This window comes from Musca domestica, unplaced genomic scaffold, assembly GCF_030504385.1.
Source record: "Musca domestica strain aabys unplaced genomic scaffold, Musca_domestica.polishedcontigs.V.1.1 4, whole genome shotgun sequence".
Taxonomy (NCBI): Eukaryota; Metazoa; Arthropoda; class Insecta; order Diptera; family Muscidae; genus Musca; species Musca domestica.
The window spans coordinates 10,991,398-11,017,078 of record NW_026712328.1 but is presented as its reverse complement, the minus strand read 5'-3'; the positions used below and the strand labels follow the sequence as shown (position 1 = coordinate 11,017,078).

At 36.2% G+C, this 25,681-nt stretch overlaps 1 protein-coding gene and 1 long non-coding RNA gene across 3 annotated transcripts in view; one reads left to right on the top strand and one right to left on the bottom strand.

Annotated features, from left to right (window-relative positions):
• LOC131804147 (uncharacterized) overlaps window positions 1–25,681 on the bottom strand; it is a 164,076-nt gene that overhangs the window by 28,275 nt on the left and 110,120 nt on the right. The gene's annotated exons all lie outside the window — the stretch shown is intronic.
• LOC131804150 (uncharacterized) lies at window positions 20,801–21,836 on the top strand. Of its 2 annotated transcripts, XR_009342914.1 has the most exons (4): window positions 20,801–21,181; window positions 21,303–21,434; window positions 21,500–21,649; window positions 21,728–21,827. It is a non-coding gene; the product is annotated as an uncharacterized LOC131804150 (long non-coding RNA). The 2 variants fall into 2 exon arrangements; XR_009342913.1 differs by having other exon boundaries at window positions 21,500–21,836.

The window sequence follows — 25,681 nt, the reverse complement described above, 5'->3', positions numbered from 1 at the left end:
TATATATATATATTTTCGGTCTATTTCGTATATTTGGTTGACCTAACACGATATGTATGTCCGATTCCAATGAAATTCGAATCCCTCTAATACCAACAGAAATGCTGTTCAACTTTAAAAATGCCGTTTTTTGTATCATTTGCTATGACAATTAGTAAATCACAAGGACACACTCTACGTGTAAGAGGGCTATATTTAGCATGTTCCTCGACTATATTTAGCATCGTCAGCTGAACCTGGCACTTTGGTAGACCGAGCTATCTGTTTGTTTACGTCCCTGAAGGAAAAAAACGTTGTATATTCCAAAGCAAAATATTGGTATATAAGGGTTGCGAATCGCCCCGGAATTTGGAATGTGGAATGGGATTTGAAGCAAAAAATTAATTTGTCAAATTATATGGAAATCGTTTTAGATAGTAGTTCCCATTACGAACTCGAAATACGTAATTTGAAACAATTCCGGTGAATAATGAAGCTAAAATCATCAAAATACATCAACTTTGGGAGGTACCGTTATATTAAGGCTATACGAAGACGTGGACCTGTACAGACAATTTTCTGTCATAGGCTGTAGTATCCATTACGAACTTCAAATACAAAATTTTAATTCCGGTGAATAATGTCCCTAAAATCATCAAAATACCGAATATCGGGGGGTACCGTTATATGGGGGCTATATGAAAACGTGGACCTACATGGCCCATAATATGATGGAGGGAATAAAAAAATCATGAATAAAAGCTATTGAGTCAATTATAGAGCATAGAATTCTTTCCGGTGTCAACTTAACTCAAATAAAATCTTCGAAAAGCATAATTGTGCAAAGAGGTTGTAAAAAAGTTGTGTCGGTTGTGTACAACTTGGCTACCCTCAAAGTGTAGCAACGGCTTTGTAAAACTAAAAATTTTACAGAACTTATAACTGGAATTACGTCATAATCTTTTCCACGATTTCATTTTGTAACACTACTGTACTGACATTGAAATCTGTACCGATTTCAATATAATTTGGCAAATTTATTTTTCGATCAAATCCCGTCACTCATTCCAAATTTTATTGGAATCGAACATACATATCGTGTTTGGTGCATCAAATAAACGAAATCGGTCAAAAATATATATGGGAGCTATATCCAAATCTGTACCAATTTCAGTACAAATATATTTTCTGATCAAATCTCGTCACTCGTTCCAAGATTGAAATCTAATTTTTTGGGAGGTACCTATTATTCAGATGCTATATAAAATTGAATTTAAAAGCTAAATAAAATGGAATTATCTCCAGTTCTAAGTTGAATTTCAAAAATTTATATAGCCTATGTAACTTTCAGGCGATGTTGCATTATACTTGGAAATTTTTCAGGGAAATCTGTGCAGCGGTTTTCGAGTCCATAAATTACAAACAAATATTTTCCTCTTTTATAGATATAGAAAAGAAGAAGCTTTGGTTATTAAAATACGACTGGAATTGAAATTGAACATTTAAGCACCTGGTCCTAAATTAAGACTATGAATTTGTAGTCAATATAATTAGAAAGGAGCGACAAAAAACATTCAAAGTAACTATAATGGCAGATACAGCAACATGATCTTTTTTCGTAGCGTTAACCAACTACTTTCGTAAGACAAATATCCATCAAATGAGGACCCAAAATAAAATACAATGAAAAGCTGTACAAAGAGATACATTTGTATAAGGAATAAAGGAAATAGTGGGCATTTATTGCTTATTTGTCACAAATGAATTTTTATTCCCGAAAAAGCATTTCAAACCTTCAAAATAAATCTGCAATTTTCATAGCATTTCATGATCCACAGTGAAGCAGTGACTATTTCCAGGAAAGAGTTTGCTATTCTGAAAACCTTAAATATCAAGTTTAGTCGAAAAATATTAGGAGATAGCAATATTTACGGGTTATATCTAAACGAGGAACAATATATACCATTTCGAATATCAATGTGCTAATAAGGAGAACTTTAATAGAAAACAAAACATAGGTCAACAATATTGTGCTACTTATAGAAATGAAATAAAGATGCTACATAAATAATCCATAAATCAAGGACAACATTAATTAACTTAACCCATGGAAAAGGCTACGTTCAAGCTTTATCAAAGAGTATGAAAACAGGTAAGAAAGCAGCTAAGTTCGGGTGGTACCGAACTTTTAATACCCTTCACCATTTTTAAGGAGCTTAAAAAATTAATAAAAATATCCGTAGAAAAATACATTTTTTGTCATCAAATCAAATACGAAATTTGAAACAAGTCCGGCGAATAACACCGTTGATATCATCAAAATACCGAATATAGGGAGGTATCGTTATATGGCTATACGAAGACGTGGACCTGTTATAGGTTGTAGTACCCATTACGAACTTTACCTACAAAATTTGAAACAATTCCTTTTATGCTTCTTATACACCCTCCAGAATATTATTTGCGATAGTATTCGGCATTTATTCTGATGCCACGGTCTATTAATACGAGCGGAGAGCGACCATCGGCTGTTATGCCGGTCCACACCAACAGAAGGTGCACATTTTCAGCTGACCGATCATTTTATTTGTTTACAAACTGCTGTACAATGAATATTTTCTAATCGGAGAAAACCAAATTCGGCAGTTCACAACTTTCGGCCAAGCGAAGCAACTCTTTAGCTCTTTAGAGTCTATTTTCTTTCTGTTGCGGTGTAAGTTCTAGCAATTTTTATACCCTCCACCTTGGAAAGGAGGGTATATTAACTTTGTCATTCCGTTTGTAACATCCTTAAATATTCGTCTTAGACCCCATAAAGTATATATATTCATAATCAGCATAAAATTCTAAGTCGATTTAACGATGTCCGTCTGTCTGTCTGTCCGTCTGTCTGTCTGTCTGTCCGTCTGTCTGTTGAAATCACGATACAGCCCACATTATTTGACGTAGAGCTCCAAAATTTAGCAGAGCTATTTGCATTGTGTCTAGGATGGTTGGTATTGAAAATGAGATATATCGGTCCACGTTCTGGTATAGTCCCCATATAACGGTACCTCCCGATATTCGGTATTTTGATGATTTATGCCACGTTTTTTCACGGATTTGTCTTAAAATTGGTATTTGTAGGTCATAGCAGGTCTCTGAGCGTGTGGCAAAACATTGCATGTATGGGTCCAAAATTTGGTATAGCCCCCATATAACGGTACCTCCAGATATCCGGTAATTTGATGATTTTTGCAACATTTTTTCACGGATTTGTCTGAAAATCGGTATTTGTTGGTCATAATGGGTTCCAGCTCCGGTGGCGAAACATTGCATGTATGGGTCCATGATTTGGTATAGCCCTCATATAACGGTACCTCCCGATATTCGGTATTTTGGTGGTTTTTGCCACATTTTTTCACTGATTTGCCTAAAAATTGGTATTTGTGGGTCATAATGGGTCCTAGTTCGTGTGGCGAAACATTGTAATTATAGGTCCACGTTTTGGTATAGCCCCCATATAACGGGACCTCCCGATATTCGGTAATTTAATGATTTTTGCCACATTTTTTTCACGGATTTGTCTGAAATTTGGTATTTGTTGGTCATAATTGGTTCCAGCTTCGGTAGCGAAACATTGCATGCATGGGTCCATTATTTGATATAGCCCCCATATAAAGGTACCTCCCGATATTCGGTATTTTGATGGTTTTGCCACATTTTTTCACTGATTTGTCTAAAAATTGGTATTTGTGGGCCATAATGGGTCCTAGTTCGTGTGGCGAAACATTGTAATTATAGGTCCACGTTTTGGTGTAGCCCCCATATTACGGTACCTCCCAATAATCGGCATTTTAATGGTTTTTGCCACATTTCTTCTAATGTTTATTTTACCCTAAGGTGGAGGGTATTAAAAGTTTGGCCCGGCCGAACTTAATGTTTTTTTACTTGTTGGAATTTCAATGGCTTTACCCCGAGCTCATTTTTCAATATTTGCCGGATGGAATATTGCTATATGTTCAGCTCACGAGCTATTTTTCGGCCACTGCGACGCGATTTTTGATCAAGTCGCTTCTTTACTTTTCGAACCATTTCTGCTGATGCTGCTGTTTTCCTCCGTCCACTTCCTTGACATTGGGCCACGCTACCAATATCACGGTAACGAGCGATGGTACGAGACACAAAAGATTTATTCACATTTCAATGCTGGAGTGCTCTAACGATAGCCACTTGTGATTTTCCAGTCAAATATAAAGAAATCACACTATTACGCTTAAATTCCATCACGAATAACTATTTTTCTGGAAAATTCTCACCAAAATGCTTTTGTAAGCTTGTAAACAATATAATGAGCTGTCACTGTAATAATTTTAACAGCTGTCGGACGAGTGATATGACAGCAGTCTTAATTTGTTTGAAAATTTTCAATAAAATATATTCAGCAGTTTCTGAGTCTATAAATTAAAAACAAACAATCAAACGTACAAACAGAGGAAAATGATTTTCCTAAAAATTTATAGCATCGCCTAAAAGTAATATAGGCTATTTATATATATATTTTTATACCCTCCACCATACTGTGGAAGGTATATTAATTTTGTCATTCCGTTTGTAACTCCTCGAAATACTCATGTCAGACACAACAAAGTATATATATTCTTGATCAGCGTAAAATTCTAAGTCGATTTAGCGATGTCCGTCTGTCTGTCTGTCTGTCTGTCTGTCCGTCTGTCTGTCTGTCTGTCTGTCTGTCTGTCCGTCCGTCTGTCTGTCTGTTGTAATCACGCTATCTTTCGAATGAATTGAGATACAAGGCTAAAATTTTGCACACAGGTTTATTTTTACAGTAGGCAGGTTAAGTTCGTAAATGGGCCATGTAGGTCCACGTTTTCATATAGCCCCCTTATAACGGTACCTCCCGATATTCGATATTTTGATGATTTTAGCGACATTATTCACCGAAATTATTTCAAATTTGGCATTTGAAGTTTGTAATGGATGCTACAGCCTAAGACAGAAAATTATCTGTGTAGGTCCACGTCTTCCTGTAGCCCCCATATAACGGTACCCCCCGATATTCGGTATTTTGATGATTTTAGCGACATTATTTAGCGAAATCGTTCCAAATTTCGTATGTGAAGTTCGTAATGGATACTTCAGCCCATGCCAGAAAATTGTCTGTGCAGGTCCACGTCTTCGTATAGCCCCCATATAACGGTACCCGCCGATTTTGATGATTTTAGCGACATTATTTACCGGAATCGTTTCATATTTGGTATTTGAAGTTCGTAATAGATACTACATCCTAAATCAAAAAATGAGCCATGTAGGTCCACGTCTTCATATAGCCCCCATATAACGGTACCCCCCGATATTCGGTATTTTAATGATTTTAGCGACGTTATTTAGCGAAATCGTTCCAAATTTCGTATGTGAAGTTCGTAATGGATGCTACAGAATATGACAAAAAATTGTCTACGCAGGTTCAGGTCTTCGCACAGCTCCGATATAACGGTACCTCCCTATATTCTATACTTTGATGATTTTAGCTACATTATTCGCGTTTATTTCAAGTTCCGAATTTGAATTTGGTAATGACTCATGACAAATAATGCCTGTGTGGGTCCACGTCGTATAGGCACCAATATAACGGCAATATTCGGTATTTTTAAAATTTTACAAAAATTTTTTCAGGATTTTATTTCCAAATTCGTTCCAAATGGTGGAGGGTATTCAAAGTTCGGCCCGGCCGAACTTACTGCTTTTTAACTTGTTTAAATTCAGATTTTTATGAGATTTTTTATGAGATTTTATCGGTTATAGATAGTCTTCAATTTTTTCAATGTGTTTGAGAAATTATATTGAAATCGGTTGAGTTTTGGATATAGCTTCCACCTATTTCGACTTCAGGTATTTAATACACCAAACACGATTTGTATTACCAATTTCAATGAAACTTAGAATCTGTAACGGAATTTGGTACAAAAATTAACTTGCCGAAATATATTGAAATTGGTTCAGGTTTGAATATAGCTAATATATATTTTCGGTCTATTTCGTATATTTGGTAGACCTAACACGATATGTATGTCCGATTCCAATGAAATTCGAATCCCTCTAATACCAACAGAAATGCAGTTCAACTTTAAAATGCCGTTTTTTGTATCATTTGCTATGACAATTAGTAAATCACAAGGAAGTATAAGTGTAAGAGGGCTATATTTAGCATGTTCCTCGACTTTGGTAGACCGTCCCTGAAGGAAAAAAAACGTTGTATATTCCAAAGCAAAATATTGGTATATAAGGGTTGCGAAGCGCCCCGGAATTTGAAATGTGGAATGGGATTTGAAGCAAAAAATTAATTTGACAAATTATATGGAAATCGTTTTAGATGGATATAGCTCCCATATATATGTGAAGCGCACAGTTATATATATATATATATATATATATATATATATATATAGTGGTGTCCACCCCATACATGAAGGCAGAATGTTGCCAGAATAGCAAAAAAAATTACTCTTTTACTCCGATTACCGTAAGATGGGCATTAATTATTTGTCATTTAAATTGTGCGGTGGAGATCCAATAAAGTTACTTTATAATTTCGTATTGTTTTCATGTTTCTGTCACAATTTCCGACTGAATGAGTCCCAGATTGACATTTCGGAGTTTATTTCATATAGACGTACATCACAAATCTACGTTCCTAACCAATATTTTCTTGGGGGTTACAAATTCAATAGAATACCAATTTTTCTTTTCTGACCACACATTGGTTGGGAAAGTGGACTTGGGGGTTAACTAACGTGGGGACTGTACTAAAATAAATTCCTATGAGGATAATTATCTGTAAGATGTTTTTCTACCCCAGAGTTTTTTACCCCAGGTAGCCTCAAGACTAAGATGCGCACCTTTCCGAAAAATAAAAATTTATAAGAATAGGTTTTCTTCCCCCTTAGAAACAAAGATATCAAATAAGGGCCAAAAAATGAAAAAAGTGGCCAAGACCCCGAAAATACCTTAAATCATACGATGGTGATACCACAACGTGATAATTTTTTGCAAAGATGGTTTCTTCTTAAATTATCAACATAAGCTAAAATCAGTACGAAAAATATGGTTAAAATGTAGAATATACTTGAAATCGGGTTGTTCCATTATCAGGGGTTATGACCCATATCATGACCTGCCAAAGCGATTAAAGGTATCTTGAATGTTTAGGTAGAATTTCTATTTTGCGTTATTTATAGTCAATATTTGAATGATTGCAGTCCCAATGTATTTTGCATTTTGTGTTCTCATTTGACGATTTATTGTTTTGAAATTAACCCCATAACGCTTCTTCGGTCATTTTTGTTTGTTTAAATGTGTTCGCATCTTCCAGCTGAAGCACGATGTAGGTCCTGGAGTAGAAAGCATTTAACATCGTATTGCGCCCTCATTTCATTTTTAATATTTTTCATTTAGAATTCAAACCAATAAAAAAATGTACACTTCAATTTAGAAAAAGAAATCTTCAACTAGTTCGCTGATTTTTTGCGGCAAATTTTTAAAGGTCCTTACGAAGTTTGTCGGTAGAATGTACTATTATTTTGAAATTCGATTCCATTGAAAAATTGTCGATTTTTCCCGATTTCATATAAAGCGACAACGGATAAAATTTTTATTTATAGATTTTATGTATTTATTGGGTATTACGAATAAATACATAAACTCTATAAATAACAGTTGTGGTTTTATACTACCCAAAAAAAAACCTACACATCATATTAGAATTCAAAAAAAAAAAAAAAAACGCTACAAATGTATATTCGAAAATAGTAAGTCAAAATGGAAAAAATATGCACTATAAAACATTACTATTGTACATTTTAAAAGTCAACATAAAAATGTTCAAATTTCACATTTTTACGCGATTTTTTTGGATTTTATTCTTTTCTGCCAAGAGGCAATTCCGAATTTGTCTAAATCGTTAAAATCAGACCGACGGTCTTTATGTTATAAGAGTAGTAACTAGCACAACTTTATTTTACATATAGAGAGATAGATTTAAAAGTAGGCGCGTTCCTCAGCCCCTAAATAAGTACTTAGGGTTGGATAAAAGCCAACAGCATCTCGTGTAATAATTCTCAAACCGATATCTTCACTATTTTGGCAAATGTAAAGATTTTAGATAAATCGTAATAGTGGGCGTAAAAGGAGGCGTGGTCAATATTTTTTTTAAAAACCTAACTCAGGGTATGACGAACGTTTGTACAAAAAATTATGCAAATCGGTCCAGCCGTTTTCAACTGATTCCGTTACCAACAAACAACAATTGATTTATATATATATACTAGCTGGCCCGGTCCGCGTTGCCGGCCCGTAATTTTATTCTTTAATGCTATTATATCATCCACCTTGGAAAGGAGGGTATATTAACTTTTCATTCCATTTGTAACATCACTAAATGTTCGTTAAATATGCATATATATATTCATAATCAGCATAAAACTCTAAGTCGATTTGTCCGTCTGTATGTCTGTTTGTTTAAATTACGATACAGCCCACATTATTTGACGTATAGCGTCAAACTTTAGCCGAAGAATTTTTATTGTGTATAGGATGGTTGGTATTGAAAATGATCTATCGGTTCACGTTTTGGTATAGTCCCCATATAACGGTATCTCTAGAAATTCGGTATTTTGATGATTTTTGCCACATTTCTCCTCGGAGTTGTCTAACACATATAGCGATACGTATCTATATTGGGTATGTTGATAATCCAAACATTTACGCGTATAATTGTTTCAAATTTGGTATTTTAGAAGGTTTGATAGATGACAATCCTTGAAGTATAAAATTGTCCACAGATGTTCCCGTTTTGGTATGGCCCCATATAACGGCCTCATTCACTTTATGGTTTTTTGATAAGTTAACTGCATTATTCAAACAGTCTTACTGGTATATGAAGTTTAAAGTGAAACACGCTTGAATTTAGATACTTTTATATAAAAATGTTTCCTTTACCCTCAGATGGATGATAGTAATAATTCTGCCCGGCCGAACTTAATTTTTTTACTTGTTTTTAAAGTAATATGAATTATTTGTCATTGAAATTGCGCGTTGGAGGCCCCATAATTTCCATATCTTTTATCATAGTATAATTCAAAGACGATTAAACAAATGTCCGGTATACAAAACGTGATCAGTTTTTGCATAGATGGTTTCTTCCCAAATTACCAACATTTGCCGAAATTAGTATGAAAATATGGTTAAAATGTAAGATATACTTGAAAACGGGTTGTATCCTTATCCGGGGTTTATGGCCCATATCATGAACTGAAAAAGTGATTTAAGGTATCGTGAAAGTTTAGGAAGAATTTCTGAATGAATAGAAATCCTTTTCCCTTTATATTCGGTATTTCACTAATTGCAGTCCCAATGAATTTTGCATATTGAGTTCTCATTGGACGGATTATTGTCATGTGATAGAAGTAGGTAGGTCCACGTGTTGAAATGAGCCCCATAACGTTTTGTCGTTGAAGTTGAAAGCTAAATGCCAATTTCAGACATGAAAGATCGCCATTTAACATCTTATTGCGTACTATTTCATTTTTGATATTATTCATTCAGAATTCAAAACAATAAAAAATGTACAATTCTATATAGTTTTAAATTGAAAAAATTTCACGCCAAAAGGATTTTTTCTTTTATATTTTTATTGTCATATTTTACGCAATTTGTTTTGCAAGATTCTATTCCGAAGTTGTATGAATTGTGCAAATTTTGGTTTCACCACGTTAAATTATTTTGACATCATCTATTCAGTTCCGCCACTCCATAATTTTCGTCGCTTTTTACCCAAAAAGACTACAAATCATATTAGAATTCAAAAAAAAAACACTACAAATGTACATTCCGAAATAGTAAGTCTAAATGGAAAAAAAATCATGCAAAATAAAACATTACTATTGTACACTTCAAAAGTCAAAATGAAAATTTTAAAATTTCACATTTTTACGCGTTTTTTTTTTTTTTGGATTTTATCCTTTTCTGCCAAGAGACAATTCCGAATTTGTGTAAATCGTTGAAATCAGATCAGCGGTTCTTGAGTTATAAGCGTAGTAACTAACACAACTTCCTTATATATAGACAGATTAGAAGTATGCGTGGTCAGTTCCCTGGCGCCCAAATAAATTCCTAAGTTTGGAGGGAAAGTCAACAGTAACTCGTGTAATAATTTTCAAACCGATATCTTCATTATCTGGCAAATATAAAGATTTTAGATAAATCAAGATAGTGGGCATAAAAGTAGGCGTGATCAATACTTTAAAAACATAACTCGGGGTATGACGAACCTTTGTACAAAAAATTATGCAAATCGGTCCAGCCGTTTTCAACTGATTCCGTTACCAACAAACAACAATTGATTTTTATATATATAGATATCTGTTGATCGATTGCAGATAAAGTCTCCAAATTTGGAATGCGTAACGGAATTTGGAACAAAAATAAATTTGCCAAATTATATTGAAATCGGTTTAGATTTGGATATAGCTATCATATATATTTTCGACCAATTTCGTTTGTTTGATGCCTCAAACACGATATTAACGTTAGATTCCAATGAAATTTGGAATGTGTGACGGAATTCGATCCGAAAATAAATTTATCAAATTATATTGAAATCGGTTCAGATTTTGATATAGCTCCCATACACATTTTCGGCCGATTTCATGTATTTGGTGCACCAAACACGATATGTACGTCCAATTTTAATGAAATTTGAAATAAGTAACGGAATTGGGAACAACAAGTAAAAAAGCTGTAAGTTCGGCCGGGCCGAACTTTTAATACCCTCCACCATTTGGTACAAATTTGGCAATTTCCAAAAAATAAAATCCGTTAAAAATTCTGTTAAAATCTTAAGAATACCGAGTTCTTATACGACGACGTGGGCCTGCATAGGCATATTTTGTCATAAGTTATTACAATAATTTAAATGTGAAACTTGAAGAAAAACCTGTTTATAATGTAGTTAAAATCATTTAAAATACGGAATATGGGGGGGGGGGGTTACCGTTATATGGGGCTATTCGAAAACGTGGACCTGCACAGACAATTTTCTGGCATGGGCTGAAGTATCCATTACGAACTTCACATGCGAAATTTGAAACAATCCCGATAAATAATGTCGCTAAAGTCATCAAAATACCGAATATCGGGGGGTACGGTATATGCGGCTATATGAAGATGTGGACCTGCACAGACAATTTTCTGTCTTAGGCCGTAGTATCCATTACGAACTTCAAATACCAAATTTGGAACGATTTCGCTAAATAATGTCGCTTAAATCATCAATCAATTATTATCTTCCCTTGTTATGAAATTATTTGAGTTTGTTCCTGTTGTTCGCAAAAGGATTAGTAGTGGTGATAATTGGATTAAATCCAACTGCATTACTTTGGCTTGTTCTATCCGTGATCTAGCTTTTAGAGTCTATCTAAGTGACAAGAGTCGGGAGAATTGGAAAATTTTTTGTAAGTGCCGTAATAAGGCGAAATCTCTTATCCGACGCGAACGCAGACGATTTTACTATCGGAAATTTAACGCATTGGGGTCATCGGCCCTCTGGCGCTTTTTGAGGAGTTCAGGTTGCATGGAGGAAGATTTTGATATTGATGTTAATGTTGCAAATGCATCATTTATTGGTTATAACTTGCAGGTCAATGATAATATGCCGGAGTTTACTGGATCAGATGCTGGGTTCTCCTTTAGTTGTGTTCATGTTGATGACATTTTTATAGCGCTATGTAAAATCAAATCTAAATCTATTGAAGTAGATGGTATACCGCCCGATTTCTTGAAGCTCATTTTTTCATACATTTCTGATTATGTCTTGGACGTGTTTAATTATATTTTCATGACATCTGCGTACCCCCTTTTGTGGAAGACAGCTCGTGTGGTCCCAATACCTAAAAGTAGTGTAGTAAGCAGCCCTGACGAACTTAGACCAATATCTATTCTTCCAGTGCTTTCTAAAGTTTGAGAACACATTATGAAGGTTCAAATATTATCACACGTAAGGAGATATATTTATAACGGGCAGTTTGCTTTCCGTAAAAATCACAGTGCAACAGGATTGTTACTCTATATGACTGATGAGATTAGGGGTATTCAAATTTGAACAGAAATACAGTAGTGGTGTCTTTAGATCTTACTAAGGCATTTAATTCGGTATCTCATCCTGTTTAACTCAGGGGAGTGGGGGGAAAGGCTTCGAGAGCGGTAGCAACAACAAAACTCCCCAGAGTTATTATGATGTGAGATTTGTAGGTGAGAGATGTGAGGTGATGTGTTGTGAGAGGTTTGGTGAGGTGCGGGTGATACGCGTGTGTGGTGTAGGATAAAAAGAAAGACAAATGCAAGAAATGAAACACAGAAATATAATTAGTGTAATTCAATATAAATTCATGGTTTTATTGGTGATTCTTTCTTTTCAAACAACAAAGTTACCTCTTTTCAATATGGTGTTGGCGACAGTGGCCGTGATGGGTTTCGCTTCAAAGACTAAAGACAAGTGAACGCAATGGTTCTGAGTGACCGCTGAGGGTCCCATGTCTGTCTACAATTACAACTACAACTACTTCCAATGAGAGCAAGGTGAGCCTACCGACAACAACCAATGCCCAGCGACGATCCGCTCACTACGGTCTCCGCCAGGGGAGGTGTAGAGGAGATGCCTGTGCGCCAATCAGCATCCGTGATTGATCGAGCATTGGAAAGTTGTGGTGGAACGTATCGAACTTATACATTCCGGCCCCCTTGCTAGAACTACGAGTCTAGCAATTAATATAACTTTATTATAAGTTAGGAGAGAACGTAAATTCAGATTCCTAAGTGCGCTATAGTTGCAGATTTTCGTATTTTCATCTAAGCGATTACCGAATTACCGATAGATTCGGTCTACAATTTCAATATTTAGCGCAAATAATTCATGTTTTCAGCAAATTTCGTTAATGATACGATTATTATACCCTCCACCTTGGAAAGGAGGGTATATTAACTTTGTCATTCCGTTTGTAACATCCTTAAATATTCGTCTTAGACCCCATAAAGTATATATATTCATAATCAGCATAAAATTCTAAGTCGATTTAACGATGTCCGTCTGTCTGTCTGCCCGTCTGTCTGTCTGTCTGTCTGTCTGTCCGTCTGTCTGTCTGTCTGTCTGTTGAAATCACGATACAGCCCACATTATTTGACGTAGAGCTCCAAAATTTAGCAGAGCTATTTGCATTGTGTCTAGGATGGTTGGTATTGAAAATGAGATATATCGGTCCACGTTCTGGTATAGTCCCCATATAACGGTACCTCCCGATATTCGGTATTTTGATGATTTATGCCACGTTTTTTCACGGATTTGTCTTAAAATTGGTATTTGTAGGTCATAGCAGGTCCTTGAGCGTGTGGCAAAACATTGCATGTATGGGTCCAAAATTTGGTATAGCCCCCATATAACGGTACCTCCAGATATCCGGTAATTTGATGATTTTTGCAACATTTTTTCACGGATTTGTCTGAAAATCGGTATTTGTTGGTCATAATAGGTTCCAGCTCCGGTGGCGAAACATTGCATGTATGGGTCCATGATTTGGTATAGCCCTCATATAACGGTACCTCCCGATATTCGGTATTTTGGTGGTTTTTGCCACATTTTTTCACTGATTTGCCTAAAAATTGGTATTTGTGGGTCATAATGGGTCCTAGTTCGTGTGGCGAAACATTGTAATTATAGGTCCACGTTTTTGTATAGCCCCCATATAACGGGACCTCCCGATATTCGGTAATTTGATGATTTTTGCCACATTTTTCACGGATTTGTCTGAAATTTGGTATTTGTTGGTCATAATTGGTTCCAGCTTCGGTAGCGAAACATTGCATGCATGGGTCCATTATTTGATATAGCCCCCATATAAAGGTACCTCCCGATATTCGGTATTTTGATGGTTTTGCCACATTTTTTCACTGATTTGTCTAAAAATTGGTATTTGTGGGCCATAATGGGTCCTAGTTCGTGTGGCGAAACATTGTAATTATAGGTCCACGTTTTGGTGTAGCCCCCATATTACGGTACCTCCCCATAATCGGCATTTTAATGGTTTTTGCCACATTTCTTCTAATGTTTCTTTTACCCTAAGGTGGAGGGTATTAAAAGTTTGGCCCGGCCGAACTTAATGTTTTTTTACTTGTTTTTTTTTTAAATTGGTCGATTTCAATTCGTGATGCAAGATTAGGTTGCAGTCGCGGGAGGCACTGAACCGGTAAGGATATACCCGAAAATAGACTTTTGGGCCAGCAAAGAATCCAAAACTATTTTTGGAGGTTCAGCTTCTAAAATTTTAGGATATAAGTCAGCGCCAAGTAGCAAATCTATTGAGCTATTATCGGAAGAATCCGCTAAATCTATGTTAGGAATCCGAGTCTTCAAATTGCTAATAGATGGTGACAAAAACAACTTCCCCTTAATGTTTGGTAAGACTAATGCATTCGTTTCTACAGTCTTAGATGCATTTTTAGGGGAGGACAACTTCAGAGAGCAAACTTCCTTTTTATACCCTCCACCTTGGAAAGGAGGGTATATTAACTTTGTCATTCCGTTTGTAACATCCTTAAATATTCGTCTTAGACCCCATAAAGTATATATATTCATAATCAGCATAAAATTCTAAGTCGATTTAACGATGTCCGTCTGTCTGTCTGTCCGTCTGTCTGTCTGTCTGTCCGTCTGTCTGTTGAAATCACGATACAGCCCACATTATTTGACGTAGAGCTCCAAAATTTAGCAGAGCTATTTGCATTGTGTCTAGGATGGTTGGTATTGAAAATGAGATATATCGGTCCACGTTCTGGTATAGTCCCCATATAACGGTACCTCCAGATATTCGGTATTTTGATGATTTATGCCACGTTTTTTCACGGATTTGTCTTAAAATTGGTATTTGTAGGTCATAGCAGGTCCCTGAGCGTGTGGCAAAACATTGCATGTATGGGTCCAAAATTTGGTATAGCCCCCATATAACGGTACCTCCAGATATCCGGTAATTTGATGATTTTTGCAACATTTTTTCACGGATTTGTCTGAAAATCGGTATTTGTTGGTCATAATGGGTTCCAGCTCCGGTGGCGAAACATTGCATGTATGGGTCCATGATTTGGTATAGCCCTCATATAACGGTACCTCCCGATATTCGGTATTTTGGTGGTTTTTGCCACATTTTTTCACTGATTTGCCTAAAAATTGGTATTTGTGGGTCATAATGGGTCCTAGTTCGTGTGGCGAAACATTGTAATTATAGGTCCACGTTTTGGTATAGCCCCCATATAACGGGACCTCCCGATATTCGGTAATTTGATGATTTTTGCCACATTTTTTCACGGATTTGTCTGAAATTTGGTATTTGTTGGTCATAATTGGTTCCAGCTTCGGTAGCGAAACATTGCATGCATGGGTCCATTATTTGATATAGCCCCCATATAAAGGTACCTCCCGATATTCGGTATTTTGATGGTTTTTGCCACATTTTTTCACTGATTTGTCTAAAAATTGGTATTTGTGGGCCATAATGGGTCCTAGTTCGTGTGGCGAAACATTGTAATTATAGGTCCACGTTTTGGTGTAGCCCCCATATTACGGTACCTCCCCATAATCGGCATTTTAATGGTTTTTGCCACATTTCTTCTAATGTTTCTTTTACCCTAAGGTGGAGGGTATTAAAAGTTTGGCCCGGCCGAACTTAATGTTTTTTTACTTGTTAGATTTAGATTTTGCTAAAACACGAGTTGTAATGCCAAGTGCATTTTTGAGTTTCTTGCTAACAATTGATACCTTAGAAGAAGGGTCTACTATAGCACGGGCAGTATGACTTTTTCCATTATGAACCATATTAACTAGTGCAGTCCCCAGAAGCACATTATCTTCAATGGTGTTGGGAGACTGGCTGTTCGAATTATTTTTTGCAGAGAGAGGGTGCGTTTTAGAGGGCTTTGGAACTCGACTTTTGACCTTCGTAAAAGTCGGAGGGGGATTTGGACCTCGACTTTTGACTTTGGTAAAAGCCGGAGGTACCTTCTTAGATTTCAAAACTACTTTTTGCGATGTTGAAACAACTCTAGTAATTTGTGGCCGGTGAAGGAGGCTGTGATGCCTTTGTTTACACGATTTGCAACTATTTGTGCTGTGACAATTTTTAACAGCATGACCACGAGATAGGCAATTTATACAACACTTATTCTTCTTGACAATCGAAAATTTGTCCTCAAACGAAAGATTTATAAAGGTTGGGCAGAGTCGAAGAACATGACTCTGGTTAGAACAAATGGGACAATTACTATTCGACAATGATTTAGTAGACCGAGGGACACGCACAGTTTTTGGCCCATGTGCCAATGGCTTTTTAATGGTGAAACTAGATGTACAAACATGCTCTGATGCCAACGATCTAGTGGAGCAGCAAGAAAGTTCAACGCTTTTTGGCAATAACGATTTCTTTGTAGGTCTAGAAGTAACATTCTTTGATGACAACGAGGAATTGGGAGAAACAACGTTGGTGGATGGATTTTTACACAAATTTTGAATACATTGTAAAGTTTGTATTCTTTCTGTGAGAAAAGCATCTAGGTCTGGCCAGGAAGGCAACAACGACTTATTTTTGATACTTTGCTCCCACAAAGTCAAGGTGTTTAAGGGCAAACGCTGCAAACAAATATGTACAATAATTGGATCCCACTGATCCGTGGCGACGTCATAGACGGCCATTGCAGCAAGACAACTATTAATTCCATTTTGAATAATTTTCAAACAATAGCAATTCTCTTTTTCAAAGGTAGGAAGCTCGAATAAACGTTTAATGTGACTATTTACCACGATGCGCTTATTATCATACACATCCGACAAAGCTTTCCAAGCTAAATGCACGCCTTTCAATATCTGAAAGGCGTGCATTTTTCACAAATAGGGTGGTAAATAAATCCCGAAACGTGGGCCAAGACACAAAATCGCCTGCAAAGACTTCTATTTCAAGTGGAGGTAGGGCGAAATTATTGCAATCGAAAGGCGGACTGGAGCAAGTATTGGTGGCAGAAGATTTGGAACAAGTATCAACGGGTGGAGAAACAGACTTCACAGGAACCGATAAGAGAGGTTCGCTCGAAAGCAAGCTTGAAGGTGGTGTTCTATTAGATTCATTACAAATAGCTGTGTTTGGTACGTTAGAACTGGGAGCAGGTAAGGACTGAGGAGCCTCAGCAGGAGAGCCAATTTCATTGAGTGGGGATTTAAGGCGGACAAGATGCTTGTTTATGGTGGTCAAACACCAATGATATGCAATAAATGCATTATTGTACTTATCCTCAACGACATCAAAATGGTCAGTCTGTGCAGTCTCCGATGCCGTGAGGTAGTTTTTACACTCAGCGTAGGTGAACAAAACCTTTTCCCACAATTCTCGTATTTCCGAAATACGGACTTCAAGATTAAATACTGTAAACTGGGATTCATTTATCTGTTCGAAGTATTCAACAGACTTGAGAACAGTGTTAGTAGCTCTAATTAATCGAGTAACTGGTGTTATCGACATTCTGTTACGTGGATTAGACGGAAAAACAAAGCAAACAAATGCAACTACGAGAAATAAAAAGCTCCCTCAAAAAACCTCCACGAATTTGGTAAAATTGGGAATGAAAACAAGGATAAATAGGAGAAAATTTAGGAAAACTTTTCCTATATGGCAAAAACTACAAAATTTAAAAAGACTAAAATTGCTCCAATATTAACAAAGTTAAGGTAATTAATAATTAATTAAGGGTTTGTACAACATATGTCCCAATTCCAAAAATCTTACAACCAACTCGAGATTTTTGTCAAAGTTTTTACAAGAGTCCTGCAAAATTGTGTAGTTCTACAGAATATATTATGCAAAATTTGACAATTTTTGCAAGATTATGCCGAAAGTAGGGTGTATTCTTCCAAAAAATACCCAAAACCCTACAGAGAGTCACAAATAGTGTAAACAACTGTGATTTATTTACCCAAACAATTACGTAAAAACAAAAACAAACAGATTCAACTAACATGTGCTGCTTAAATATATGCACAGAATGCCGAATGTAGGGTGAATTTATCAAAAAAATTCCAAAAACCCTACGTAGAGTTGCAATTGCAAGCAGAAGTTAAACAAAATCTAAAAATGTTGTAAAATTAACCGAAAAACTATTAATTTTAACCAATATGTTTCACTAAATATGTCTGCAAAGAATGCCGAATGTAGGGTGAATTTATCAAAAAATTCCAAAAACCCTACTACTAGTCAAAAATATTTCAGAAAATTATCGAAAAATAATTTCTAAAATAAATTAAAACAAGTAAAAAAGCTGTAAGTTCGGCCGGGCCGAACTTCTAATACCCTCCACCATTTGGTACAAATTTGGCAATTTCCAAAAAATAAAACCCGTTAAAAATTCTGTTAAAATCTTAAAAATACCGAATGCTTATACGACGACGTGGGCCTGCATAGGCAACTTTTGTCATAAATTATTACAATATTTAAATGCGAAACTTGAAGAAAAATCTGTTTATAATGTAGCTAAAATCGTCAAAATACCGAATATGGGGGGTACCGTTATATGGGGGCTATACGAAGACGTGGACCTGCGCAGACAATTTTCTGGCATGGGCTGAAGTATCCATTACGAACTTCACATACGAAATTTGAAACAATCCCTGTAAATAATGTCGCTAAAATCATTAAAATACCGAATATCGGGGGGTACCGTTATATGGGGGCTATATGAAGACGTGGACCTACATGGCTCATTTTTTGATTTAGGATGTAGTATCCATTACGAACTTCAAATACCAAATTTGAAACGATTCCGGTAAACAATGTCGCTAAAATCATCGAAAAACCGAATATCGGGGGGTACCGTTATATGGGGGCTACAGGAAGACGTGGACCTACACAGATAATTTTCTGTCTTAGGCTGTAGCATCCATTACAAACTTCAAATGCCAAATTTGAAATAATTCCGGTGAATAATGTCGCTAAAATCATCAAAATACCGAATATCGGGAGGTACCGTTATATGGGGGCTATATGATAACTTGGACCTACATGGCCCATTTACGAACTTAACCTGCCTACTGGAAAAAAATACATGTGTGCAAAATTTTAGCCTTCTATCTCAATTTGTTCGATAGATAGCGTGATTACAACAGACAGACAGACAGACGGACAGACAGACAGACAGACACACAGACAGACAGACGGACATGGCCAAATCGTCTTAGAATTTTACGCTGATCAAGAATATATATACTTTGTTGGGTCTGACATGAATATTTCGAGGAGTTACAAACGGAATGACAAAATTAATATACCCTCCATAGTATGGTGGAGGGTATAAAAACATTAAGTTCGGCCGGGCCAAACTTTTAATACCCTCCACCTTAGGGTAAAATAAACATTAGAAGAAATGTGGCAAAAACCATTAAAATGCCGATTATGGGGAGGTACCGTAATATGGGGGCTACACCAAAACGTGGACCTATAATTACAATGTTTCGCCACACGAACTAGGACCCATTATGGCCCACAAATACCAATTTTTAGACAAATCAGTGAAAAAATGTGGCAAAAACCATCAAAATACCGAATATCGGGAGGTACCTTTATATGGGGGCTATATCAAATAATGGACCCATGCATGCAATGTTTCGCTACCGAAGCTGGAACCAATTATGACCAACAAATACCAAATTTCAGACAAATCCGTGAAAAAATGTGGCAAAAATCATCAAATTACCGAATATCGGGAGGTCCCGTTATATGGGGGCTATACCAAAACGTGGACCTATAATTACAATGTTTCGCCACACGAACTAGGACCCATTATGACCCACAAATACCAATTTTTAGGCAAATCAGTGAAAAAATGTGGCAAAAACCACCAAAATACCGAATATCGGGAGGTACCGTTATATGAGGGCTATACCAAATCATGGACCCATACATGCAATGTTTCGCCACCGGAGCTGGAACCCATTATGACCAACAAATACCGATTTTCAGACAAATCCGTGAAAAAATGTTGCAAAAATCATCAAATTACCGGATATCTGGAGGTACCGTTATATGGGGGCTATACCAAATTTTGGACCCATACATGCAATGTTTTGCCACACGCTCAAGGACCTGCTATGACCTACAAATACCAATTTTAAGACAAATCCGTGAAAAAACGTGGCATAAATCATCAAAATACCGAATATCGGGAGGTACCGTTATATGGGGACTATACCAGAACGTGGACCGATATATCTCATTTTCAATACCAACCATCCTAGACACAATGCAAATAGCTCTGCTAAATTTTGGAGCTCTACGTCAAATAATGTGGGCTGTATCGTGATTTCAACAGACAGACAGACAGACAGACAGACGGACATCGTTAAATCGACTTAGAATTTTATGCTGATTATGAATATATATACTTTATGGGGTCTAAGACGAATATTTAAGGATGTTACAAACGGAATGACAAAGTTAATATACCCTCCTTTCCAAGGTGGAGGGTATAAAAATTCACAAATTATGCTGTTTTACTCCACTGTGCCGAACCAACAACGGATATGGCACAAAGAGGAATAAAACACAAGCGACGTCGGCAGAGAAATGACTATGCGTAAGCAGCTACGCACCCACACAAGAACCGACGCTACAAACGATCCAACAGTGAGAGTTGGAGATCAAAACAATTTGTTGTTATTTCTATTGAATATCTAACCGCCCGCTGGCAATGAAAATTCCATTTAACTCAATTTCACCAGTCCTATACTAGATATAAGCCGGACTAGTACCAAATGTGTCCCCAAGTAATGCAAAGGTAACCAATTGACACCTTTTCGTCCCCAAGTAATGCAAAGAAGCGACAGTTGTGCATAAATAAAAACCACCACGAAAAAACCAAACGAACATTTGAATGATATCTCTACGAACAAGAACCACTTATAGTTTTTTTTAGATTACCAATAAAAAAAACAATGCACCGTTATTCTTGAGGAATGCAAGTGCGTTTTGTTTGGAAAAAACATTCTTATTCTGATCGTTGTGAAGTGAAGTATCATTTTTCTGTGCAAATAAGTTATAAAGTGTTGAAAATAACAAATAAAAAGGTAAGAATGAGTAGTATAAGTAATAATAGTAATAAAATAATAATAAAAGTAATTCAAGGTAAAATTATAGCATTCTTCTCAGAATTGTTACAAATTATTAATTTGTTTGTTTTCTCTATAGGTCAAATCAAAATTTTAGCTGATGCTTTAGCTGAGTTGAAGATGATGGTGCTACGATCTCAAAGTGATGAGATACCATTATCGAATAGGTTCCCCATCACTTATGAAAAATATTGAGAATCAATACATATATGTAAGTATTTTTTAAATGTATTACTGAACAAACATAGATTATATACAATTTTTGTTAATTTTTAGGTAAAGATTATAGCATCAATTATAAAAGGAGAGGAAATATCGAAATGTTTAAAAATGTTATCGGTTCAAATATTACTACGAGTATAATATTGAGGGAAACCATGGAAAAAAGTTTGAAGTCCCTAAGTAATATATACAGCGTTATTTTAGGTAAGGTGTATATAAACATTATTTTTATATTCTACATTTTCATACATTAAACATTATTTTTTGCACATTCAATACCAGTTACAGAATATTCGGACACCCCTGAAACACAACTGCGAAAAGCAATACAAGTGCTTTTATAAATATTAAATTTAATTTATTTTTGTTCAAGTTTTATAGAGTAAGGTATATTTGTATTCACTTGTTTGCAATAAAAAAATTAATTAAAACTAAAAATTAGAATTTCACTAACAATAATTGGTACTGAACTAGTTCATGGGAAACCAGTTTAAAATTGGTCTGCTTATGCTAGATAAGGGATAGTCAAATGACACTAGTACATAACTGTATACATAGAACTAGTTAAAAGGTAGTCTGCTGACACTAGTCTGTGGCTGTGTACTTGGAACTTGGTAAGGGTTAGTCTTTTGTCACTGGTATATGACTGTAAACCTGGAACTAGTAAAGTACCATCTACAGGTAATGCAAAGGGAGCCAATTGGTTACCTCGTATGACATCCCCATGTTAAAGTTTACAGTTGTTTGCACTGTGAGGGGTCTTAAGTGGAACTAGTTACTGTAACTCTGAGAATCGACGAGTTTCCGATGCCGAACTAGTTCATGTTGCTAGCGGGCGACGCTTAAAAAGGGCGCGTGGAATGTTGGAGTATTGTTGTTGCAATTTTGGCAATGTAAATTCTCAAGTGAGAACTGATCAATTTTTCAAAAAACAAATGAAGAAGGAATTGCAACAACAGTGAATGTGTGGTGGCGACCACGACAAAATAACCAACCGACAGTGAGATAGTCGGTTATTGCAAGAATGTTGTTTTTGCAAATGAGTGTTGCTCGTTAAAGGGCTCTACCTTTGAAACGTGAAGGGGGATAACAACAGCGACCAAATGTGTAATATGTATTTATGTTATGGACAAAGCGATGATGCAAAATTCTTCTCCAACTAAATTGAGGGAATAGAGAAAGAACGAGGGGGAATAAAACAACATCAACAACTCGATGGAAGGAGGTTGTTGAGAAAACTCTGTCCGTAACAAAGAGATTACAAAACGAAATAGAATAGAACAACACCAAATATTTGGTGTTGATCAGTACAAGAGAAGCTAATTACATGTATTTTCACAACAATAAAGCTACTTGGTGTAGGGAAATGCACTTGATTAACACAAAAAGTGTTAATACGAGTCGACAACTGACTTGTTTTCAAACGAAAGGCAAATGTATGATCACCGCGGCGTTGGATGTTCAGTACAAATAATATTTTTTTTTCTTGTACAAAGACGAGAGTGGACAGTATATTGAATGCAACAAATACACGCGTAGAACAATCGTCGCGGGTAGCTCACTTCAAATGGAAAACTGAATTTACGTACCTGTTTCTTAGTCAAATATTTTGGTGATGATGAGAGGGATCCAGTGATTTCTTCATCCAAACAAACGACAACAAATTTTGGCTCGAATCCGGCTCGATACGACCAAATGTTTAACTCAGGGGAGTGGGGGGAAAGGCTTCGAGAGCGGTAGCAACAACAAAACTCCCCAGAGTTATTATGATGTGAGATTTGTAGGTGAGAGATGTGAGGTGATGTGTTGTGAGAGGTTTGGTGAGGTGCGGGTGATACGCGTGTGTGGTGTAGGATAAAAAGAAAGACAAATGCAAGAAATGAAACACAGAAATATAATTAGTGTAATTCAATATAAATTCATGGTTTTATTGGTGATTCTTTCTTTTCAAACAACAAAGTTACCTCTTTTCAATATGGTGTTGGCGACAGTGGCCGTGATGGGTTTCGCTTCAAAGACTAAAGACAAGTGAACGCAATGGTTCTGAGTGACCGCTGAGGGTCCCATGTCTGTCTACAATTACAACTACAACTACTTCCAATGAGAGCAAGGTGAGCCTACCGACAACAACCAATGCCCAGCGACGATCCGCTCACTACGGTCTCCGCCAGGGGAGTTGTAGAGGAGATGCCTGTGCGCCAATCAGCATCCGTGATTGATCGAGCATTGGAAAGTTGTGGTGGAACGTATCGAACTTATACACATCCTATGTTGATTAGAAAGCTTAAGAATGAATTTAATTTTTCTGATACTGCTTGTAAGCTTATAATGTCTTATTTGAGTGATAGATCGCAATTTGTCTCTTATAACGGAATATCTTCTGAAATACTTTCTCTGACTTGTGGTGTGCCACAGGGTTCGGTACTGGGTCCGTTGCTGTTTGTCCTCTATGTGAATAGTCTTGCTGAGTGTTTTAGTGGATTAAGTTGTACGCCGGTTTTATTTGCGGGTGATGTGTATCTTATTTTGAAGGACGATACGTCTTCCCCAGCTGCCTTTGAGAGCAGAATAAATAATTGCCTTGCTAGGTTTAATCAGTGGTCTTCAGACAATTCATTAACAATAAACACTCTTAAAACAAGAGCAATGATGTTTGGAAGTCGTGTGTATGATCTTAACATTACTTTGGATCGGAATCCAGTAGTGTTTGTTAGCAAGCATAGAATTTTAGGTATTTTGGTTGATGACAAGCTTTCATTTGAATCTCATGTTGACACTGTTCAACGTAAAGTCTTTGGAATTATTCGCAAGCTCTACTTAACTAATATGTATGTTCCTCAGTGGGTTAGAAGACGATTGGCTACAGCACTTCTTATGCCTCATGTTAATTATGGTTTAGAGACATTTTCTGGTACGATTGATCGTGTTTCCTGTAGGTTGCGACGTATTGTTAACTCTATTGTACGATTCGTCTTTGGTGTGAAAAGGCGTGAGCACATTTCGAGTTATGTTGTGAGTTTTTTGGGCGTTGATTTTGAACGATATGTTTGCAGTAGGATTTTAAGTGCATTTTATAAGATTGTGAAAAATGGTGTACCTGTTTTGCTAAATAATATGTTTAGCTTTAATATGTCTTCTAGGACAACTCAGATTTTTATACCTAGGATATTTAACACTACTTTTGAGAAGTCCTTTGTGATACGTGTTGCTAGAATATGGAATTATTTGCCTGTTGAACTTAGAATTTTTTCACAGTCCAACAATGCGTTTCGCTTAAAACTGTTGAATCATTTGAGATTACTTCGTTGAAGGGAGACGTGGTTGTAATATTACTGTACTTTTTTTTGTTTAATTATCTTTTGAAAAATTTTCTATTGTGCCTTTTTTGTGAGCTTTTATTATTAAATTCTTTGATGACGGTGGCATATATTTTTTGTATTGTTGCTTATGGTATATAGATGCATATTGTCCTTTTTTAGTATTTTTTGTAGTTATGGCTGGGGAGCCAATTATATATGAGATTTTGTTATGGATATTGTTATTAGTTTTAAGTTTACTCAGGAATATTTTATATTGTTAATACTATTTATTGGCCTTGAAGGCTTTGGTATTATACAATGGAAATTGAATAAATAAATAAATAAATAAAAAAAATACCGAAAATCGGGGGGTACCGTTATATGGGGGCTACACGAAGACGTGGACCTGCACAGATAATTTTCTGTCTTAAGGCGGGATCACATGATTGCCGCAATGCGCCTGTTCATAAAACTATGAACATGAAAGACTGCTGCAATAAATTAGATCGTTAAGTGATTTAGGCTATAAAATGTTTATGTAATTTTAACCCAACATTCTAGAGTACTTGTAAATGTGTGTGCATGAAAGATAAGAGCATAAGGGATGATAACACTTCATGCTGCTGGAGACGCATTGATAATAAAGAATATTCTCCCATAAACATGCGCTCAGCTGGGGAGTAAATATAGATCACAGCAATTGTGTGTTGCATTAGGCCTATGCATAGAATTAGAAATGTCAAGTGTTTGTAGCCTTAAGTAGATGCATAAGATTAAACCCCCCTAAGATTTCTGTTGTGTACTAGCACTTAAGTAATACATTTTGTTCAATAAAATTAGAATTAAACTGACAAACGAACAAACAAGTTCTAGAATTTGATTCTCCCGCTAACATTGGTCCTTCGACAAAAAAAAAACCAGCGGCCACAAAAATATA